The sequence below is a fragment of the Oenanthe melanoleuca genome, chromosome 1, assembly GCF_029582105.1.
Source record: "Oenanthe melanoleuca isolate GR-GAL-2019-014 chromosome 1, OMel1.0, whole genome shotgun sequence".
NCBI classification, from domain to species: domain Eukaryota; kingdom Metazoa; phylum Chordata; class Aves; order Passeriformes; family Muscicapidae; genus Oenanthe; species Oenanthe melanoleuca.
Genome location: NC_079333.1, coordinates 92,947,019 through 92,970,108, shown reverse-complemented (window position 1 = coordinate 92,970,108; position 23,090 = coordinate 92,947,019). Strand labels below are relative to the sequence as shown.

The 23,090-nt window shown below is 39.6% G+C and overlaps 1 protein-coding gene across 2 annotated transcripts in view; it reads left to right on the top strand.

The window, feature by feature from the left end:
- Positions 1-172: 172 nt before the first annotated feature.
- MID1 (midline 1) overlaps positions 173-23,090 on the top strand; it is a 231,788-nt gene continuing 208,870 nt past the window's right edge. For both annotated transcript variants that reach the window (XM_056496616.1, XM_056496609.1), the window contains exon 1: positions 173-262. The gene's annotated coding sequence lies outside the window, so the exon portion shown is untranslated. The remainder of the gene's footprint in view (positions 263-23,090) is intronic.

The following is a 23,090-nucleotide window of genomic DNA, read 5'->3' as shown; positions in this document are numbered from 1 at the left end:
GGACCGGACCGAGGGGCAGGACCGCACCGGGGGCAGCCCCGCACCGGGGGCAGGACCGGACCGAGGGGCAGGACCGCATCGAGCGCAGCCCCGCACCGGGGGCAGGACCGGACCGGGGGGCAGGACCGCACCGGGGGCAGAACCGCATCGGGAGCGGGGGCAGGACCGCACCGAGCGCAGCCCCGCACCGCCCGGCAGCGGCTGTGTCCCGCTTCTCCGGCTCGGGAAAAGAGAAAAACTGCCCGGGAAGATGGAGGAGCAGGTACGGCAGGCGGGTCCTCGCAGCTGGGGGTGGTTGGGTCGGGGCAGATTTGTCCTTCCAGCTGTGGTTTGTTCCCTCTGGAGCGGGCTTGGGTTCCGTGCGGCTGCGGAGCTGCGGGAGCGGCTCCCGTAACTTATCTGACGTTCCATGTGCTCCCAAGTCGGATGCACCTTCGTTTTACCGCAGGGATTCTCAAACTTTCGTAGCTCTGATGGAGCTCAGATGTGAGCTGAGACTGCGAATAAAGCTGACATGCTTTGGTCAGTTGGCTGAAGCGCTGCAAATCCATGGTGTTGTCATCCTAGTATCTTTGGGAAAAGAAGTTCTTGACTTTTTTTTTTTTTTTTTTTTTTTCCTTTAAATCTTAAAACGTGCTTTTTACAAAAAGTGCGCTTCTTTAGCATGTCTAAGGTTTTCGTGAGTTTTATTTGGATGTTAGAGAATGCAGTAAATCAGGATAGATGGAATATGTTTGTTACAATACAGGGAGTTCCTGTAGCAATAAAGATTTTGCAGTGAGTTAAAAAATAAACTTCAGGTACTGTTATAGGAAATGTAAGCTAAACAGGTTCTACTACAATAGGGATTACCGAGTTCAAAACAGGGATTTGTATTATTTAGGAAGTATTTGCACAGTGTGATTACATTTTAAAAGCAGGCTTTCAGTAAAATCTTCACAAAGATGGAGAAATTTTTCCCTGAAGATTTTAATCAGGACATAATGAAAAATAAAGTTGAAAACAAATTTCAAATAGGTCTCTAGGTGTAAGAATACTGGTGTGAAGTCCATCAGGACAGTTGCTGTTAAGAAGCACATGTTCATTGAGGAACTGTATTTAAGTTTTCTGCCATTATGGTGTAAAACATAGGAATTGAAAAATATTTTCAGTTGATCTCTTGGAGTACCTTCTAACGAAAAAATGTTGCACAGAACTAGTCAGTTGGAGTGCATTTTCAGAATGATTTTTGTTTTTCTGACATTAGAGACTGATAGATATATGATTACTTTCCTCTTATTTTCATGGTTATTCATATTTATGTGCACCACAGGCATGTGAATGCACCCATTATGGGAGATGTAGCTACATCTTTCCTAGCCATCAAAGTGGGAAAATAAAATTCCTAGGAGGTTAGAAACTTACAATGAAGATGATTGTTATTTTAAAACACTCTTTCTTCTAAATAGCTGTAATTTTTATGAATCAATGTCTCCCTGAGATTAGTAATATAGTATTACCTGGTTAAAATTAATTTGAAATAAAGAAAGAATTAAGTCACTTGTGTTCATAGAGATTGTCATTAATTTCTGTGAAAGATTTTTTGTTAGTTTCTGACTTTGAATATTGAGTGAGGTTTTAATGGGAATGACAAAGGGTAGCTGTAGTAGTTCCAGTAGAGACTTTTATAGGAGCTTCAACACCACAAAGTATACAGCAAGATCCTAAATACCTATTTCAGGGCTGAAGCTAATGGGTTCTTTGTGATGAATCATCTTTGGTTGTGGTGGAAGCCACCATGGCAAGGAAAGCAAGGATGGTGGACCAGAACCATAAATTTCACTTGTTGCACTTCAGTCCTGGTGGTTTTGTGGAATATCTTTATTATTTTGAATTGAAAAGAAGTACAGAGAAAGGACTTGTAAGAGGGCTGTTAGTAAAGCATAAATTTAAAGGGCAAGAGAAGACTCCAGGGAAACATGCTCTTAAATCACCTTTTCCAAGTCTCATTTCAGGAAATTGCATGATCAGTTTGTCTAGCTGTGTTGCAATCATTAATGGTCTTTTGATTTCCCAGTGCCAAGCAAGGTAGAAAGGTGGTTCAAAGTCTCTGCAGTGTATTTGGGGTTGACAGGAGCCTGCTGTGTCCCAGGATGTGAGCAGGGTCAGTGTGGCCAGGCTGGGCAGGGTGCAGCCTGCCTGTCCCTTGGTGAGCGCTGTGACCCTGCCAAGGGACACGGGGGAGGAGCTGGTTCTCACTCCTCCCAGCCCAGTGCCTGCCTCTGCCACCCGCAGGAGATGGGAAATGATGTGGCTGCAGCACCTGCAGCATCAGGGGCACTGCCTAAAGCCAGTGTCTGCCCCAGGGATTTACCTCAGCTTGCTGCTGGGCCCGTGGTGTCACACAAGTTCCCATTAACCTGCATGCACTAAAAGCAAATTAGTTTCAGACCAAAACTGATGGTTGGGAGATAAAGCCCAGGGAACTTTTATGCTTGTTTACAGTGAGAAAACAAAATTCAAAGTAAATAAAATTTTAAAATATTTTTGTCCCATTTAAAATATGGGATAGACATTGTGCTTTATCTAAAAGCACAAGAAAATGCAATGACTGTGACTGGATTGCCAGTCTCTGGCCTGCTACCTTAGGCAGGGTCTCTAACCATATTAACAGGTGATGAGGTTTATTCTCTGATTAAAGAAGAAAGAGCTAAAGGCATTCTGATCCCGTTTAAATATTTTGTATATTTGTAATATTTTATGTGTATAATTTGGAGCTGAGTAGCTGAGTACTCTTACACATTGTCAGGAGGCAGTTTGGTACATCATGTTTTTTCCTGATATCTTTACACATATTCAGTTAAAAAAAAAAAAAAAAAAGGACTAACCTTTCAAAGGTGTAACTGGAGAGCTTGAAATAATAAAAGAACATGCTGTACTAGTTGCATGCTCCCTTTACGATTTTGTTAAAGGCTTTACCATTCCATTATGCTATCATTTTGTAGTGTAAGCATTTTATATGGCATGTGTGATTTCATTGCCCTTAAGTGACCTTAGTAAATTCCTTATTTCCCCTGAAGCACATACCTAATTGAAAATTGCCATCTGCAGTTGAAGAGCTCTAAGAATAACTCAGGATGGAGATGGGTGTCTAGAGAGCAAGGCAAAATCACCTTTTCTGTAGAATTCACTATATTGCATGAAGTAAAATACTTGTTTTGTAGATGAATGATAAGGAATTATAGGAAAGGCATCTTTATCTATCTGCCCAGTTCATCTGCCTAACACTGTTCTCCAGAGATCATGTGATCCACAAAACGTGTGTGTAGCCTAATTTTTAAACCTTTTTTAAAACTTGCCTCTCTTCTTTCAGCCTTTGGTAAATGTATTTGGAATTTAAAGTTCAAAATACCATTGCAAATCTGAGCTGGGCTTTCTAGCCCAGCAGCTGTCCTCACACTGCAGTGCCTTGCTTGGCTCTGGTGTGCCACTTTCAGGATACAGTTATGGTGGTTGCAGTCTGCAGCCACAACCTAAAAATGAGATGATGTGTTCCTCATGAGAAACCTCTGGCCTAGCATTGCATTAATTACAGCTCCTGTGAGTAGAAGTGCTTAAGAGTCATGAAAATGAAGGAGGCAAAAAGCTGGACAGCTGAGGAATGGCTTAAGAAGGCACTTCCTTAGATGAGAGAACTTTAAACTGTGCTCTGGATTAGAAGTCTGTGACATCTGTATATTTGTTCACTATTGTGTAGTGTAATTGTTTAGGACAGGAAAAATGCAAGTATTTTAATTAAAAAGGGTTGGGAAATGTTAAGCGTGAAAAGTCTGTGATGAAGATGTGGAGTTTTAATCCTATCTTCCTGTGTGTTTATTCATTCCAAAAAGTTGAGAAAATGACTAGGCTGAAAATTAATCCTTCACAAATTCCCTAGTCCTGTGTTATCTCACAAATAGTCTTATTTATGAAAGCTTATTCTTTAAATCTATTTTTTCTGTATTAATTCTAAGTTATGTTTCAAAGACATTTATCAGGGTTAGTTCTTTGGAATACACACTGCTTTGAGATTCATAAGGGGAAGGTATTAAAAATATACAACCTGTGTTAGGGTCTGCTATTTAGGAAGTATTTCCCTCCTGTACTCAATTTTTTTTTCTTTCATTAAAAATATTAATGTTAAATCTAAGTTTTGATGGTGTAGCAAGTAATCAAGAGAAGACAAATATTTTATTGCAAATTTTGTGTGATTCCATATTTTAATTTTTTTTCACATTAAGTGTGTTTCAGGTTCAGCAAGATATCTAGAAATATACATGAGTCTAAAAGTCTGTACAAAGGCAGATGCATGTTTCCTAATCTATCTATATCTATGATTGTAACACATGTTCAATTTCATATCTCTGCTGATTTTTTTAGTAAAGTTACTGTTTCATGTGATTATGTGCACAGAGACTGGAATAATTGATGCTTGGTTTTAGGCAAATCAGGATTTTCCTTGAAAAAACTGAAAATCTGCCATTTATGGGTCCATTAGCGGGTAGAAGTTAAGTTGCACTCTCTTTTCTCTAGTAGTTTCACTCAATGGTGTTTCTGCATTGGTCCTCTGAAAGCTGGATTTAGGGAGAAGGCATATAAAAAAAAAAACCAGGCACTTTCTCTAGATATCATTGTATTCAGCTCCATTTAGCATTAATGATATTCACATTCAGTGTTATGAAAGAAAGGCCGTTTTTGACCTCTTGTGCACAGCCATTGCAATGGGCTGAGTGCTCTGCTTGGTGATGCACTGGGTTGCAGTGCTCAGGGTATCAGTTTGAGTGTCACAACTTGTCTGCTGTGCTCCTCCAGTGATGCATGTGCTGCTCTGCTGTTTCTAACATTTCTGTTTTGTAGCTGCCTAGACTGGAAAATTCCATATAAAACCTCAGATCTGGCCTCTTGAGGTGGATTTTTTTGGAGAAATTTAATTTCACTATGTATGAAACAACATGAATGTTCCTGCTGTGTTAATTCTGTAAAATGAGTAGTTGTTTTACTATAGTGTTCATGTCTTAGTTGTCTCCTTCATGGGAAATTCCATTCAATTTTAGTTGGGAAGTTTAGGCATTAGCAGTTAGTTATGAATTCTTACCTTAAGCACAGGGTGGTTTGGAATATCCTATTGGTTGTGGTTCAAAGTTATGTAGCTGTGCTTAACACTCCAGTGGGAAATTCTGGCCATGTTGCATTTTGCCTTTGATATGTTGCCATGCCACCACTGTTAAGGCAAGCTTAGACTGCAAACATCTGTTTGCATTTATTGCACATGTGTTGTTTAAGATGTTCAGTTTTTGCATGATGTGAATCACTGGACTCAATGAGCATGTATGATTGGCTTAATAAATAAGCCTTAGGTTGAGTCAATAAATTGCATGTCCTAAATAATGATATATATGATATACACAGAAAAGTGACAAGTTCACGTCTATACTTGCAAATATTTCATATTTTAGTGGGTTTTTAATGGTTTGAAGGAAGTCACATAAATATCAATACAAAATGAAAGATTGTATGCATCCATATGTCAGAAAAAGATTATGAGAGCAGAGAAATGCCCCTGGTAGAAAACAAAATGATGAAAGCTCTATATCCTCCATTCTAGGATCTCACCATATTTATGGCATGAATGGAACACCTGTAAGAAAAAACACACATTTTGATATTACCACACATGCTGTAGAGTGCTCTCTTTGATGAAAAGATTACCTGGATCTGGAAATAAGTTTAGCTGTCGATCTCAGCAATTTTTCAGCAATACACCATAGGTACATTGATGTTTCAGAGACCTGCCATGTTGGTTCTAGCATGTACCATTCCACATTGCTGGGATGCACAGCGAGATTACTTTGGTCTGGATTAATGAAAGTGAGTGAAATGACTTACAGTTGTTAGCTTGTGTTTTAATTTTGGAGGTTAAGCTAATGTGCCTTGAAGGTTTAATTCATCTGTTTCTGTACCATGAGGAATCCAAATTGGACATTTTCTCTGCCACTTGACAACTAAAGCAACAAAACACAAGGAGAAAATGGAAGATTACAGTTGAGCAGAACCATCAGCTGAAAGGCCTTTATTCCCCCACTGACATTTTAAAGTTGGTATGCAGAATTGCTTTAATATAATAAAAATTAAAACAAAAAGTTCCCTAGAAAGGGCTTGCAAAACCAAAAAGTTTAATTGGTGGAGTCAGTATCATCTGCCAAGTTTCCAGTACAACACCCAGGCTGAGGGAGGTAGAACTAAAATTGAAAGTTATTTCACTAGCTGGCAAGCTGGTCTGAAATCAAGAAGATATAATGGAATCAGAAGAGGCATGAGTTTCTATAGTCAGAGAAGAAACTATAATTTATTTATAGAAAATGGGGAATAATTCAGCCAGCAGGAGTATCTGTGGGCTACCGCAAATTAGAAAATGAATGCCAGTCGCTGATGAGGCACAATGCTGAATTGTGGAAGCCATTCTGGGAGTCATTACTAAAGGTATTATGAGCAAGGGGATGAGAGACAGACATTTTGCCCTGTTCTGTTGTGATAAATGCCATCCTGAATTGGTCATCCAGTTTTATAAGTGATACTTTAGGAAATGCATAAACAAACTGGAAAAAGTACAATTTTTGGTTTGCTTTCCATTAGTCTAAGGAAATGTGACACAGAGTGCAGGAACTGAGTGTGTTTTATTGAAAATCTGGATTCCCTGTGTGTCCTGTACAAGCATCTTATGAACTACTATTCTGTCCATCTGCCTTCAGCCAGAGGTCCAAGGAGGAGCTGGACTTTTCCTGCTGCCTACTACTGCCTTCATAGGAGAACAAAAGGGGAACACATTCAGTTCCAGCAGCCACCCCTGCATCTGGCAGCTCATTGGTTTTCCTATCAAAGTGCTATTTGCATGAGCTCAGCTTGGTGAATTGCTGTCTAGAAAAGAGAATAAATGTCACAGCAATTTGTTCTTCATCTCTGAGGATGGAACAAAAGGCAATTTGCAGTAATGATGGGTTTAATCACATTCCAGGAAGAACTCTACAGCTGGTATTTAGGCACTGTGATGGATCACCCAAAGAAGCTGCCAGGTCAGTCTCTGGAGATTTTTCAGACTGAACAAAATTTTTTGTGGAGGATCTAAGTGTAGTTGGTCCTCATGGTGAGCAAGGAATGACTCCACAAAGACCTTTTCAGACTTACAGCTGTAGTTACTTGCTGTGACTTTGGCTGTGTCCCTAGCATGAAATCTGGAAATATTTTCCAGTTTCAGACCCCAACCTGTCTCATGTCCATGTCCCAACACTTTAGCAGTGCTTAAGCTGGTCCTGCATTTTCCTTTCATGTTCACTTTATGCCTCCAGTTCCAAAGTCTAATCAGGTGCTAGGAGATCAGCAGTGAGTCTGGTGTCTCACAGCTGGCCCTTACCTGTAAAGAAGAGCAGGTTCAGCCTCAGACTGGGATCCACTGCTCCTTCTTTACTGATTCCAGTACCATAGACTCCCTGCTTTAGAGTCTGGGAACTCTGAATGACTGCATTACTTTAGCTTCTACCCAATTATTAGTCTCAAGACTAAGACCCAGAGAAACATGAATGAATACAAAACCCAACAAAATCATGGTAAAAGTGTGACTATTACACATGTGAAACCATTGCCATTTACTTTACAAAATACACTCCTTTTTCTCTTACTGTGTAGATCATGTGATGTAAACTGGATGAAAACTGGAACAGCACAATCTGTCAATGTAAAGAAAGCAAGAACATAGCTACTGTAAATAAATGTGGGAATTATGTTAGTGGGGGAGAGGAGGCTGTTCTCCTCAGCACTGAATCTAAGTAGGAGGTAGATTGGATGGTTACATGACAAGGTTCTCCTTGGAGAACAAATCTGGTTTGTTGTGTAAAATGTGTTATTGATGTGCTATGGGCAGCAAATGAGTCTGTCTCCCCTGTTTGTGTGGCAGTGCTGAGTCATTGATTACAGTCAATCAATGCTGTTCACTGCAGTGCTATATCCATTAATCTCCCTGTGAGAGTACAAGGCAGAGCATTCAATAATAAGGCCCCAGATTAAAGGCAATGGTCCAGGAAAAGGAGAATGTAAAAACAGAAAACAGGGAAATTGAAGTGGGATTCATTTCTTGTACTTGATACTTTCCATAACCTTCTCATGACTCAGCATTTCTGAGGTTAGCTAGTTCCTGAGATCATGAGGTTTGTTTACTAAATGAATTCTGTAATGATGGTTAAATTAGTTGTTAGTGTCTAATTAATGAAATGCCAAATGCTGAACTGTGGATCTTCCTAAAATTGGAAAATTATTTCATATTGTGATTTTAAAATATAGGTGAATATTTTTATCAACAGTAAACCTTTTTACTACCACAGTCATCCATTTGAATCAGTCCATCTGTTCACTTGTCTTGGAATACTTCACTGTAATTTGGAGGAGGTGCAAAGGTGTTACAGCAGATATCTGCTCACAGGACAGCCTGCCTTCTACCACAGTGTTCAAAGACATCTCTCAGTGGCAGTGCCTGAAAATGCTTCACTCCTCCTCTCATAGCTGGGACTGTTCATCAGAACTCTTTCAGGCCAGTATTTAGCCAGAATGGCGAGACAGTCACTGAATTTCACAGCTCTGGGCAAAGACTGTGTGGTTGACTGGGGACCCCATCTTGCAAAAGGGTTGCCATAATGCATTCTGCTCATTCCTGTTGGAATTTACTGTCTTCCACAGTGGTTTCTGTCTTAATTCAATCCTTATTCTGAGCACAGAGGAAAGGAACGCTGTCTCAGGCAGCCAATGTGTAACTGTTAGGAAAAATATTCTGTTTGTGGTGGCAATAATTACTACAACCATTAATTACTGCGTTTTCAGGAGAAAAACGTGTTATTTCATATTCATAGGCAACATCACTATATGACTTTCTGAGGTTTAGAAGTTTTGCATCTAAAAATAATTTGTAAAAATTAAATTGATCCAGGCTACTAAAATATTCAATAATTTTAGGCAACTGTATAGCCATATGTCTATTCCAACCCAGCTTTTGACATATTGCCTAGAGGAAAACACTCTTTTAAATGTTTGGACAGACTGCATTTAAAGCTAAAACTTGTTTGAAAGATGACATTCTTCTGAGCAAGGTTCAATATTTCTCCTAGATAAGGATTGGGTCAGTGATTTTTCATGGTTTTACATTCTGAAAAAGAAAATCTGAACAATAATGTGCAAGTGTGGAACTAATATTCAACAAAAAACGTTCTGTACTTTCTAAAAGCATTTTTCCTCCACTGAAATAATTTAACACCAGGTTGAGAAAGATGTGTGCTGCAACCTGGGTTTTGCTGGACCTCAAGGTGTGTGAGGTGTGATGTTAAGCCTTGATTGCTGTGCCTGTTGTAATCATTACCCCAGACCAAGACCTACAACATCCCCATTAGAGGGGGTGGTGGGCTGCCCTCTTCTGAGTCCAGAAACTTCTCTAACTTTATTTAGTGCCAGTGAATAGTTCCTTTTCCTTGCAATTTTCTTCCAAGTGTGATTGCTAGTTTCCATTCTCTCAAGAGCTGGACAAAGCTCATTGATTTATAAGCCCAAGAAGAGGGCTTATAGGATTTATAGGCTTTAGGTTTTATCTATCCTTTTATTACTAACTTGCCCAGGGAATGCAAGATGTGTGCTGGAAACCTTCCCTCTCCTAGAGAGGCAATGCTATGGCCACAAGGTGACATATCTGTGTGAATATAAACTCATTCCCTCTCAGAGTGCCTGTGTCACTGGAAGAATGTCACAAAAATCAGGACTTTGTTGTCCTCTGGGGAGAGCTGTCAAAGGAAGTGCTTGTGGACCTAATTAAAGTCACTCTTACGTTTTACATTATGAGGATGTTGACCCAAAAAATCAAGGAATTTTTCCACCCACATGGAGGGTAAAAATGTGACAGATGGAAAACTAAGACTAAATCAAAACAGGCTTTCAAAAGCCTTAAAAGCTCCATGTAAAGGTAGGTGCATCCATAGGCTTCTGCCACTGTCATTAACTTGGGTCTCTTGAAATATGAATAGGTGAAGATAGCAGCTAGGTACTGAGATGTGTGTGTAAGCACAGAACCTGGTTTGTGTTGTTCTTGGATTTTTGAAAAACAAAGTTAGTCCAAATTAATCAGTCTTCCACTGTAATTGTTTGGTGCAGACTCTGAAGGAATCAGTGTTGTTTACCCCTGGCTCCCAGGCCCTGTGTTTAAGCCACTGTTTGTTTTTCAGTGGAGGGTGAATGTGGATGTGTCTGTTGAGCAGAGTGCTGGGAAGGTGACAGTGTTACACATTCCCATCGAGGAGAGAATGTTCCCAAGGCCTATTCTGTGCCCTTGAAATCATATGGTCTAACTGTGGAGTGTTCTTTCTGGTGGTGCAGCTAAGAATTCCTTTCTCAGAACAAACAGCGTTTTCAAAAGAGTAATATTAGTCTGTCTTCACTTCCTAGGGAAAAAAGGGTTAATTTATGAACAATGGGGACCAGAGAACCCTGTGTTCATGGCACCACAAGATTTCAAGGCTCTGAACACATAAACTGATAGAATAGTCCATGTAAAGTGAGACTGACCTCATTTTTAAAACTTGTGGTTGTGTAAAAAAATCTCTCTGTATTATCAAAATTCATCAACAGGAACAAATGCATGTAAGAGCTGAAGGCAGTTTTTCTGTTGTTTCCTATATTCACTTTTTATGACCTGCCACCATTTTCTCATGCTCTCAGATGGGTAGAACTTTTTTATGTACAGTGGTAACCACTATAGGTTACGTTGAACATTTGTAAATGAAGCGTGACTTTTCTGTTCTCAATTGCACTGATTGAATTTATCTTTTCATTTTCTGTGAAGCTGCAGGGAGAAAGAAAGCTTTTAAGATACTATAAAAAGTGAAAAGATCTTGCCTTTTTCTGTTATGACTTGCTAGAAGCCCACACTTGGTTTTGGACAAAGGATTCCAGACAGCTGGCTTCTCTCCAAAGTGACTTCCAACTTTTTTCTTAAAGGAAGAAATCCCAGGTGCAGGAGGCTGAAGTAATAGGGGATCTAATATTAAGACTGACTTTTTTTTTCTTCTATAGCATGTTTCTTTTTTCTGTCTTATGTAAGATAGGTATAATTCCAATCTAATTTACAATTGCAATAGTAAGTACACTTTCCTTTTGACTCCTCAGGTGAAAAATACTCTGTGCTGAACCCCACTGTTCACACATTTTATAGAACACTTTATTTGTTCTTCTGCCCTTCTACAAAAAAGACAAAAACATCTTTCTGTTTCAAGAGACATTCTTCACCATATATGTTATTCTAGAATTAAGTTGTAAGCTAATAAACTGAAACAATAAGTGATATGGTGTTGCTTTTGCAATGCACTGTTTATCTGCTATAAAGAAAGGTGGTTATAAGGAATACAACTGTCTGAAAAGATTTCAAGAGCACCTAAGAGGAATTATTTTCAGTGTTTCATCCCACCATGCATCAAAGAAGATGTTGAATGAGTATTACAGAAGCCTTCAAACTGCACTGATCAACCCACAGAAATTAATATATGGTGTGTGGCAATTTTTGGGAGACATCTGTATCCAATTATAAATTCCTCTTCAGTTTATGACTAAAATTTATGGAGTAGTCTTTCAAGGGAAGTGGTGAAGCACTGTGTACTCAACTGGTGGTAAATGAGGTCTGCAGAATGTTTGAAGGCTCTTCAGAAAGCAGATCTGAGAGGATCAGTGGCATGGATGTGATGACACGGTGGAGTTTCCCTGTCTCCATTCTGACTTGCATTTTGAAAGTTGTGCTGATGCAGAAGCACCAGGTTGTGCCAAATTTACAGCATTCCCAGTAAATTAACTACTTCCTTCAACTCTACTATTAGAGAATTTTCAGATAGTGTGGGGTTTTTTTGTTGTTGTGTTTAATTTGAAAATATGTTTGCTTTTGAGATTCAGGGGAATTGTGTGACAGTTTAACTAGGGATGGAGTCACTGTTCAAAGCACAAGAAATAACAAACATTGAAATAGCAAATGTTCCACCAATTTCATGACTGGTCTGTGTTATGAGAGAGAAAAAAGGTGATAGACATGGTGCCTCTATGACATGGAGTGACATTAGAACCCACTGTGGGCTTTGTAGCTTGCCTGTAAAGAAAATCTCAGCCACTTACTCAGAAATACAGCAAATAGCCACATTCCATATTTGTTGAAACCCCTGTGAGTTATTTAGATATTTCTGGTTTGTGTTCTTTTCTTATTTTTTCATCTATTGTATTTGGTTGAAGGTATGGGTTGGTCTAAACATTTTCTTGGAAGTATTGATTATTTTTGACAACACATCTATTATAGAAAGGCTCTTCAGTCTTAAGAACAGCCATTAAAGTGGAGGGTGTAGAGGAGAACCAGCGAAGATGGCTTCAAAAGTGCAGATGAATTTGCTCTGATTCAGTCTCTCAGAGTCATATCAAGTTGGGATTTTAACCCATGAGTCTGTCTTGTCTTGAACCAGTCCCTGGCTGCTTTGAGTTGCTCCTGACACCTTCTAATGTTGTATTTTGTATAATCTTGCTTCTTTTTTTCAGTACTCAGAGCACACATCTCAAGTGATTTCATAAGTGTTTGACCAGAGGCTGAAGTGAGTCTTCCTTTCTGTTCTCTTTCTCTGCTTCAGATCACCATAAATCTACCTAGGTGTATAACGAGGCATTTCTGAAAGGAAAACTTTTTTGTCTAGTTTTAGCTTTGTTGATAGAAAGGACTTTGTCTAAAAAGTAATTTTTCCTGTGCCTCCTTTCTTTGTAGTACCTTAAAAAAACCCCCCTAGTCTGTTGAAATCATGGCATGATGAAGCTGGCAAATTTGATCCTATATGGCAAATAGCTCTGCAGCAACTACTCTATAAGGGAATTTGGAGGGCCCTTGTTTTATGTCAGGCTGGTACAACTGGCAGCTTCTTATACAATGCAGTTCTGTTCCTGGAACAAGTTCAAATGGCTTTTAATGTGGGGGCCCATAACCATGTGCAATACCAGCTTTACTCTTATGATCTACCACTTAAAAGTGACAGGATTAATAACAGGGCACCATTGTCTCTTTTGAGTACTTTCTTTTGAATAAGATGGCATCCTGATTTATCCACAGCTTCATCAGCCTGTCTCCTTGTCTGGTATCCTGAACATTTGTCCTCACTTATGCAGATGTTGTTTTTGCTCAGGTTGTGATTCCTTTTTTTGGTCACTCTTTGCTGAAAGTCTGTTTATTTGGTAAACTTGACCTCTGGCTAAGCAAGGCTTGTAGCCTGTTAGGAACGAGGTTCTTTGAATGTAGCAGCTTTACCTGTTGTTTTTCAGCTGTGTTAATGTCTGGTCATGCTGAGAAAAGTAACATCACCCCCACTGTAATGGGGTGCTGTGACTACAGGGGTGCCTGCATGAGCTACATAAGCTGTGATGAATTCATATCACTGGCCAATTTTACAGCATTAAAGGACTTTCTCTCAGAATTAAGTAGTGCAAAGAAATTACATATTTCTCATACAAAGTTTCAGTATTTAACAATTAAAAAGGACTTGTGAATATTACTTGCTGTGTTAGGTCATGTGGACCAGAACAGGGATTTAAGACCCTGAATTTGCAGACATTTGCACACTTGCTTAACTTGACTCTATGGTATAGACCTGTAGTTAGTAGGTCTGCTCATAGTAACAAAAGTAATCATGTAAGAAGATCATCTTAGAACTGAACTCTTGTATTTGATTCTCAGTACATCAGAAAACCAGTGAAGGGTATTGCAGAATACTTGACAGAATACTTAGCAGACTGTACTGGCAGCTAGATAGTTTTGCTCATCTCAATTTTGAACAGATGGCAAGAAGCCTATACATTGTAAACTGAAAATATCAGAGTAATACCTCCCTGTAAGTGTAGCAGAGTAAAGTGTCACGGCAAGGATGCAGAAAGACTATAACACTATATATTTTACAGATGTTACTTTTCCCTTTTGCTCTTCCCACAGTTCTGATATTGCTCTTCCTACAGTCTTGAGATTGGCCCAAAAGTGTTTTGACAATGTTAAAAGTTGTTCGCCTCCCTTTACCTATCACAATTTGCTAACCAGCATTTTCATGCAAGATTTGAGGTGGAATGTTGTAAAATTATGTGCTTTTAGTCTGTAAAACCCTGGACTCTGTCCAACAGACCGTTTTTATATGGCCTGGATCCTTTTCAGACAAACAGGATCTGTACCAGGGTGCAAAATTGTAGACAACTGATGCATTCTTTAAAATAACTACAAGTTGGCTCACTGCCTTTTCTGGGAGTCTGTCGAGACTCCCCCACTGGTGCCTCGGAATGTATTTTTGAAACAGGAATTGTGAGTGCCAACAAAGTAACAAGTTTAAAGGTAAGCTTTCTTTCCTGTGTCAGTCTGAGAGTTTCTTTGTAACTTAGTGGCCTTCTAAGTAAAATGGGTAGGGCACTTTATCCTTCCGGATCTGCATATCTGTTATCTCAGGAAATTATCATTTTTATGATTTATAAAAGACAAATGTACCATGAGAGTTTTTTTTGTCTTTAGTGGTAGACCAACTTCCTAAATCTGTGATGTCATTGCCAAATTTGCAATTTAGAAATTTGTTACTTGATATGTGCAAATTACTTCAATCCAAGCCTCCTCCAGAAATCTGCTGTGGGTAGCAACTCCTGTGTACCCATCTGGGGAAAACTACTCCATCTCCTTGAAAGCCTTTATTAGTTGCATTATTTCCCTGCTTCTTCACATTTCTGTATTTTTAAACCCAGAACTTCTGGATCTTCATTGTTCTCTGTCCTTTACCTGATGGCATCACCTTCAGCTCCTTCCATCAGGCATCTGTTCTTCACCTTAGCTGAGGCAGTAGCATATAAAAGGTTTAATCTATCTCCACTGTTCGATTCAGATAAGAGATACCTCAGACAAGGACAAAAGCACAAGTGCTGGTGGTAGGATAGGTAACAGAGGGCTGGATGTGTTCTTTTATTCTCTCCAAGGTAAACAGACAGGCTCTCTCAGCTGTAGGTGAGAAGAGGGAAGGTTCACAGGCAAGGGTCTTCTACAGAAGAAGAAGGTGAGGAGTGACAACTGCTTTCCCCCTGACTAGTTAGCAAGGGAAAATGGTTCCAGATTATCTTCCAACATATCCTTTTATACCTTAGGTGGGAAATTTGTCAGGGTTCTTACAAACATATCTGCTCCTCTGTGAAGTAGCAGTTTGACTCAATTCTCCTTGCTGGACAGCAAGACTAGGGGTGCTAGCAGGGACTGGGTGAACATCCTCCATGTGTCAGTGATGTTGAATAGGAGTAACTATGGCTACAAACTGTGTCATATTTAAATTTATGCCATTTTTAAAATTCCAAACTTGCCAAGTAAATTGTGTGGGCACATAATGATTTTTATCCTGAGGCTGGCAGGGGAAAGGTTGGAGACTTTGGTACTGTTATTTCTACAAGTGTCCTGCCTATCTGTGAATTGGCTATGGCAGCTGCAACATCACAAAATTATATTCCAAATGTGCAGGCATATGCTTTTTGAAGTTTCTCACAGGTAAGAAAGGTTTTCTTGGAGTAAGCTCTCTTTGAGCTCCTAGTGATATGTACTATGGCTCTAGAAAAATACACAAATTCAGATTGCCTTTAAAAGTTTGGGAATGGTGTAATCAGTGAACATTTTCAGAACTGGTTAAGTGTTTTGGTCCTTCTAAATTAGTAGAAAAAGTTACACTCTACTGCCAAAAAACCAAGAAACATAATGGCCCAGCTGCTTGCCAGCATTTGCTATGCCTTAAGAGACATTCCTTTTTGTTCTTTTTCTTCTGAATATAACCCAGGTTTGATGAAAATAATTATACCTTTGCACTGACCCTGGACAGAATAGATTTTTGTTTTCATAGCAGCTCTGTGTTTCAAAATTTTGACTGAAATAGAACGGATAACACTTTTAATACTGTAGCTGGTGCTGAACATTGTTTGTACAGCATCAAGGTCTCCTCTGTTTCTCACTCTGACTCCCCAGTGAACAGATTGAGGGTGAGAGTTCACAGCCAGGCAGATGACCTGAACCAACCAGAGATATCCCATGCCATATAAAGTCCTGCCTTGCAATAAAAGGGAAAATAGGAAGATATAGGGAATCAGCAATCTTTACCTCAGGTACTGTCTAGACATCAATTTACCCACAGGAAGTGGTGAGTGACTGCTTTTGCATTGCTTGTTTTCTCCTGTCTCCCTCTCCCTTTTCTCCTGCTTATTTGATATTTTTTTTTAAAAATTGTTTAATTTTTTGAATTTTCTTGAGTTTTTTGGTTTGTAGATTTTTTGTTTTTCTCCTTTCTTGTTCTTCCATTCCAATGAGTGTGGTGAGTGAGTGACTGTGGAGTGCTTACCTGCCCATTGGTGTAAACCCACAACAGTCATGCTTGGCAGGATTGAGCTACTTGTCCCCAGAAGATTCTGGCATCATCCTTGTCTTGGTGCATCCAAATCTTCTGATTTGCACTCTTAAAAAAAAATAAATGTGTGCAGACATGTGAATTTTTTGTGTGCTGCAGTGAAAGACGGAAAACAGCTGCTGAAGTGGAGCCCAACTGAAGAGTCTTTTAGTATTAGCAGTCCTTTTCTGTTCATAAATATATTGGTAACTATCTCCAGCAAAGGGTAAAACACTCCTAGAAGCCTCTAAATGTGTAAAAAAATTAAAGTAAAGATGAGACTTCTATATTAGGATTCCTTTAAGTCCAAAGCTGCCTCCCAAGCAGGCCATCTTCCATATATTTTCATATTTTTCCTTCCACCCTTTGCATTGTAATCTGTTTGAGGTTTTTAAAAATAAAAAGTGGACAGATTTTAGTTATGTGTATAAGTCATTAAATGACATCATTTTACTCAGTTAAATTAAAGCAGTTTTAATGGATAAAATCCAGATAAGCAGATTCATGAGGAATATTTGTTCCTGGGTAGTCATCTTTGATTTTAGCTTATTTGCAGTGTGATTGTAAGAAAGACAACAAGGAGAGTCTGAAAGCATGTTCTTTAAAGTTGTGGCATTAGTCTGTTTTTTTGAGCACACTTTCTAAGCACTGTCAAGTCAATGATCTGTTTTAAAGCCTGAAAACCAAAGTTGACAATTCTTTTCATTGTTTATAGAGTTGCAGAGGAAAGATATGCTTTGAATTATATTTGAATAAGATCTTTGAATAAATAGGGGTGTGACTTGGCCCTCAGTTCCACTGAGTAGAAAGAGAAGCTGTGCATGCACAATAAAATACAGAATTTGAATCTTTACTTAATGAAGGAAACAAATGAAATTTCCATGCTTCTTTGGTCTTTTACAAGTTCTGTATAGTAATTGCAACAGGAAATGCTATAAATAGGCGGTGAGGATGACTATCAAAAAATAAATTGTAATTGAATCAATATGGAAATCTTTATTTATAAACTTAATTTGATTTGATTAATTAGTTAACTATTTGTTAAATTACCCCTCAAAATGTAGAAAGAGGAGGTTTGTTCAGATATTTAAAGCAAAAACACATAATAACTAGTAAAAAGGATTTTCTGCCCAAAAGTAAAATGAGTATCCCTTTATTTTTTTTAAATACTTTTCCTTTCCCTTGTGAATTACCCAGCATGTTAAGCCAGCCCAATGTAAGAATGTTTCTTGCAGTGTTTCAGCAGGAAATATGTAGCTTTGGCTGTATAAAATGACAGTGCTCAGGAAGGTGAATGTATTGAATTACTCCATTAATAGAAAGAAGATGCTATTACAGTAGTTTTGCCCCAGGCATTGAGTTTCACAGGTGCTGTAATCATGGTGGGCTACAATGATAGTACTGTAAATGCAAAAATAACAATATGCAATTAGATGAATTTTTGTGTGAAATGTGATAAATCAAGGAGTGGAATTTGTCAGACATCAATTCCCTAACAGCAAGAATGTTTATCTAAACCACAAAAAACCCCACAGCTGAAATCACAAGTTTCTCATGTTTTCACTCAGTTCACAAGAGAAATATTAACAGCACAGTTCTGAGAAAGAAGCTTTTTGGTCTCTTTTTGCATTCATTAAAAAGCACTTGTTAGGTAGGCATGCTTTTGGCAGTATCTGTACTTTCATTTGCATGCTTTCTGAAAAATGTCATTTTGTGAGTGAAATGCCACTACCTGTCATTTACCTCCCAGTTTGGGAAGGGTAGAGTTGAGAGATAATTAAGGGAACTCTTGCAAAGAATTCTGCACACCCATCATTCTTGGTCTGTGGGAAGTGCTTCTTAAGAGAGAATGCTGGTGTTAAATGAGGCATGCTATCTAGGTATCACTGCATTTTCTGTGATAATGCTAGAAAATGTGTTGTTGAGAAACATGTAACTGAGAAACTGTAAGTCTGCACTGATAAAAATGTTACCTTAACCACGACCTGATATTGGAAATCACATTTTTCCTGGGAATCACACTTTCTTGAGAAATTTAAATATTGTAGGTCTTAGTTTCTTGTTTTCCAAAGAGAGGTGTTTGTTTTCATATACAGAAGTAAAATTACCAAATGAAGCATGTATAGAAATGTGTTGTGAATGACCATCAGCTTCCCTTGAGAAGTGGTGTCTGGCCATAAGGAGATGTCCTAGGAGCACAACTGAAGCTCAAGAGAGCTGCAGCTGGGCTGTGCCAAGACAGCTTCACCTGTCCCAGTTCTGGGAGATCCTGCACTGATGGTACAGGCCAAGGTGTGACCCTCAGCTCAGGGGGTTAAATGAACCCATCTTCTTTTTGGGTGCATATAAGTTCAAGCACTGAGCCTGTCTTCTTAGCAGCTCTCCTGGGCTGATGGGAATCTTCCAACGTGCAACTGCTCCACAGCTTCCTGTGTGCCATTTACTCAGTGGGTTGTCACCTGAACTCGACCACTTGGGGTGACAAGAGAGTCCAGATGAGGCACACTGATTAATGAAATATTTTATATTTTGCAGCATTAACGTTCTTCAGAGTTTTTTTTCACAAAGGAGCTAAAAATTTCACATTTTCTCTTTGTTTTCTTTCTTATTTGAACTTGATTCCCGCTGAAGAATGAATGATTAAACTGATATGGAAATTCTCCTTATCAAAATCCCTGGCAAGGCCTCTCCATTTTCTTTTCCTCTTCATGGTGTGTCATTCAGCTACACAACATTAATTTTTCTCACCCTGTTGAGTGCTCTGCAGATTCAGATTTGAAGTCTAGAGAATATGTTCAAAGCTTGGGGTTATGTCTCCTGTTCCTTGTGACCCACTCTGGGAGGCTGGGCCAGTAGGATGAGATGCTCTGACTCTCCAGATGCCAGGAGTGGGGAGGCAGAGGTCAGGTCCCACTAAACACAGTGCTCCTGGGTTATTTGCCCTTGGACTATGAGGTGCAGACCAGCCCCATGGCCACCCTGTAGGTGAGTCCAGGGCAATGAAAGCCCAGGGACAAACAGCTCACTTCCTTGGGTGGCAGTCCCAGAGAGCTGCTGTAGGAGTGGTTGACCTCAGGCCAGGGTTTACTGGGCTGTGTGTTGCTGTTGCCTGAAGGTGGTTGGGCTAACTGGAATGCAATAAAAATGCTTGAACATAAAAGGAAGGTAAAGTAACATGGTTAATATGTGAATTGTTAACCAGAGTCAGACAACAAATGTCTGTGGTGGGTGCAGGACTCTCCTGCCAGTGTCTGCAATGGAAATCAAGTTTCCATTCAATGTGGCTGTGAGTGACACCCAGGATACAGAAGGAAAACAAACAGTAACTATTATCTTCCTTCTGAAGCAGCTCCAAAGTGAATATAAACACTGATTGTTTAGAGACCATCAATTAAGCTAAGAAGTATTTAAAGCAGGTGCAGGAGAGATAACAAATGAAAAGAGAACTTTATAGACTTGTGTATTTAAAACAGTTTGGCTTTTTGATGTTGTGCTTACGGGGAAGAGTATTGACTTGATAGTTGGGGTCTGGGACTTCTTTATGGACTGTTTTTAGTTTGATAAACACCCTGCAGACATCAAGAGAAAAGGCCTAAATGATGGGAACTGTAATGCTGGGGATGTTTTATTTATCACTGCAGTAATATTGAAGGAACGTTTGAACTTACAGGTAGAGGTTTATGGTCTTGTTAACCTCTGGGTTATTAAGGTAGAGTTATGCAACCTTTCATATTCTCAACTCCCTAGCAGTGTCTAGAACTGCTGAGAATAGGGCTTTCTCCTGTTAGTCACTTTGTATGATGTGCTTCCTAAGAACTTGAAAGTCATTTCAGATAAAGGGCAGGAGAAAAGGAAATATTCATTATCTTGACTTTACAGAGGAGAATCTGAGAAACAGAGAAGCAAGGGACAGAGAGACTACAAAAAGGTACACTGTTTCAACCAAAGGAAAATTTAATTGACTTTTCATAAAAGAATTCTGCAGATGAAACAAGAAGCTGAACTCTCATGTCCCAGTAGTAATCGAGGATAAATGTGGATCAATGTAGCTTTTTCATCTCTAATCTTGAAAAGGTCTTTTATGTCCCTTCCTAAAATAGGTAACAGTATGAATTTTATCTTTTTGTTTGTTTTTTTAAACACCTCTCGTCCTTTATTCTTTCAAGATTTATCTGTCAATATTCTGCACTTTCATGCTCTCTACAGTTTGTTCACTCATTGAAATTTAATATACTTTACAATAGGTTTCTCAGCTTCTTTGTTTTCTGGAAAGGCAGCTTTGCTATTCAGGGCTAAAGGTGGTAGTGGGAACTACTTCTGGTGTTAATAAGAAACATGCCCCTGGCTTACTGAATCACTTGGGGAAAGCCACTTGGTCTGCTGGCCAGCTCAGCTGTTGAATCAGTAAGCAGGAACACTGGCCACTGATCATCCATCCAACCCAGCCATGCCTTGGTGAGTTTATATCCATATTAACACTACCTGCTGCCCCACAGCAGTGAGCTCTGAGCTGCAATGGCACACAGAGAGTGCCTGTGTTCCATGGCTGATACTGGGGAGGGCTCTGCACGCCTGGGGTGGAGCAAGAGGGGCTGGGGGTACATTTGAGGCACAGGCATGCCAGGGCACTGTGGAGCACAGAGGGGCTGGGGGTGCACTTGAGGCACAGGCATGCCAGGGCACTGTGGAGGACAGCAATGCTGAGGCAGGACTGCCTTGAAAACTGTGTTTGGTAAAGCCAGCCAACCTGCCCAGAGCGACTAGAAGATGACATCCTTGCCAGTGGGAGGGTGGGGGTGAGAAAAGGAGGCTGTGGTGTTTGTGAGGAAAAGCTTTGGTGGTGGATGGCTTCTGTGAGAAGCTGCTAGAAGATTCTCCATGTCCAGCTTCCTCAAAGATGGACCTGCTGCTGGCTGAGTCCATCAGTGATGGTGGCAGCACCTCTGGGCTAACTTCTTAAGAAGGGGAAAGCTGCTACTGCACAGAAGGTTTTGCAGCCAGAGAGGAGTGAGAATCTGATAGAAACAGACCTGCAGACACCAAGGTCAGTGAACAAGGAGGGGGAAAAGTGCCTCAAGTGCTAGAACAGATTCAGCTCAGCCCGTGGTGCAGACCATGCTGAGACAGCTGTGCCCAGGAAGATCCCTGCTGGAGCAGAGTCTGCTGCAGCCTGTGCAGGACCCCACACCAGAAGAGGGGGTGCCCAAAGGAGGATGTGACCCTCTGGGAACCCATACTGGAGCATTCCTGAATTCCTGAAGGACTGCACCTCGTGGCAGGGACCCACGATGGGGCAGTTTGTGAAGAACTTCAGCCAGAGGAAAGGAGCCATGCTGGGAAGAGAGTGAGGGGTCCTCCCCCTGAGGAGGAGGAGTGTCAGAGGCACCTGATGAACTGATTGCAGCACCCATCCCCCTGTGAGGAGGAGAAGACAGAGAATTCACAAGTGAAATTTAAGCCAGGGTCAGTCTACCAATGCCAAGAAACTTGACATTATTGTGGGTTTTTTCTCATTCCTCCATTGACAATCTCCCTGGAAAATCCCAAGAAAACACTGTCTAGTCCTGATTACTAAGGGAGAACTTTCCAATACTGGCAATGATTAAAAAAAAAAAAAATCAACTGGTGATACCATCAATGAAGCAAATGTTCCCAGTGGATTCATCTCATGTACCAGAAATATAAATACCAGAGAAAATAAATCCCTTGTAGGGGCAACCATGTTACCAAAGAATCCCTGTGCTGACCAAGTGGGAAGGATGATGTGAGGATGAGTTTTAGGGTTAACAGGAGCTGGAAGCCTCATGGACTGGTGAAATTACTTAAGCATCATCTTATCTCTAACACAATCAGGCATGCATAAAGACACATGGGAACACACAGTTCTTTACCATGGTTGAACATATGCCTTTATTAATGTACAAAAGACAGTTCTATTTCAGTCAAGCATAATATAGTTTGCTGTTAAATTCATAGTTACACTGAATGCATTTATACATTTGGTTCTAGTTTATCTCAAACTGCCTTGCCATTTTTAGGCCTCAAATATTTATAAAATCTGTAGAATATATTTTAGCCAACCAAATGATTCTGTGATCCATATCTATTATGTTTTTATGAAATAAATAATTATTTCTTTTATATGAAAACTACTTCAAATTCTTTCTGCTAAATTCTAGTTTCCTTATATAGGTAGAGAAAAACAGGGCTGTAACATTTAGGTTTGTGCTTCTAGTGTTTTATAAACAAGAGATGTGACACCACACAGAGAGACAATGTTTTGTATATGTATGCATGCAAAATATATAATTGTGGTGCTTTGAGTTTAGTTTTAAAAGTAAATACAGATTCAGCAGTAAATAAAATGCAGCATATAAATATAATATTGTTGGACTCTAAGGTTCTCTTTGAAACAAAGGGCTCCCTTATAATTTCCAGAAGGATGTGGCAGCCCAGATGTGAGTTACAAATTAGTCCTATATGCTGATATCATTATTTATCTCACCATAAGAATTTAGAAAATATTCTGCTAACTACTGTGAGGATATTATTTACTTTTAAAATGCCAAATTATTTTACCCTATGCAGTTGTACTTT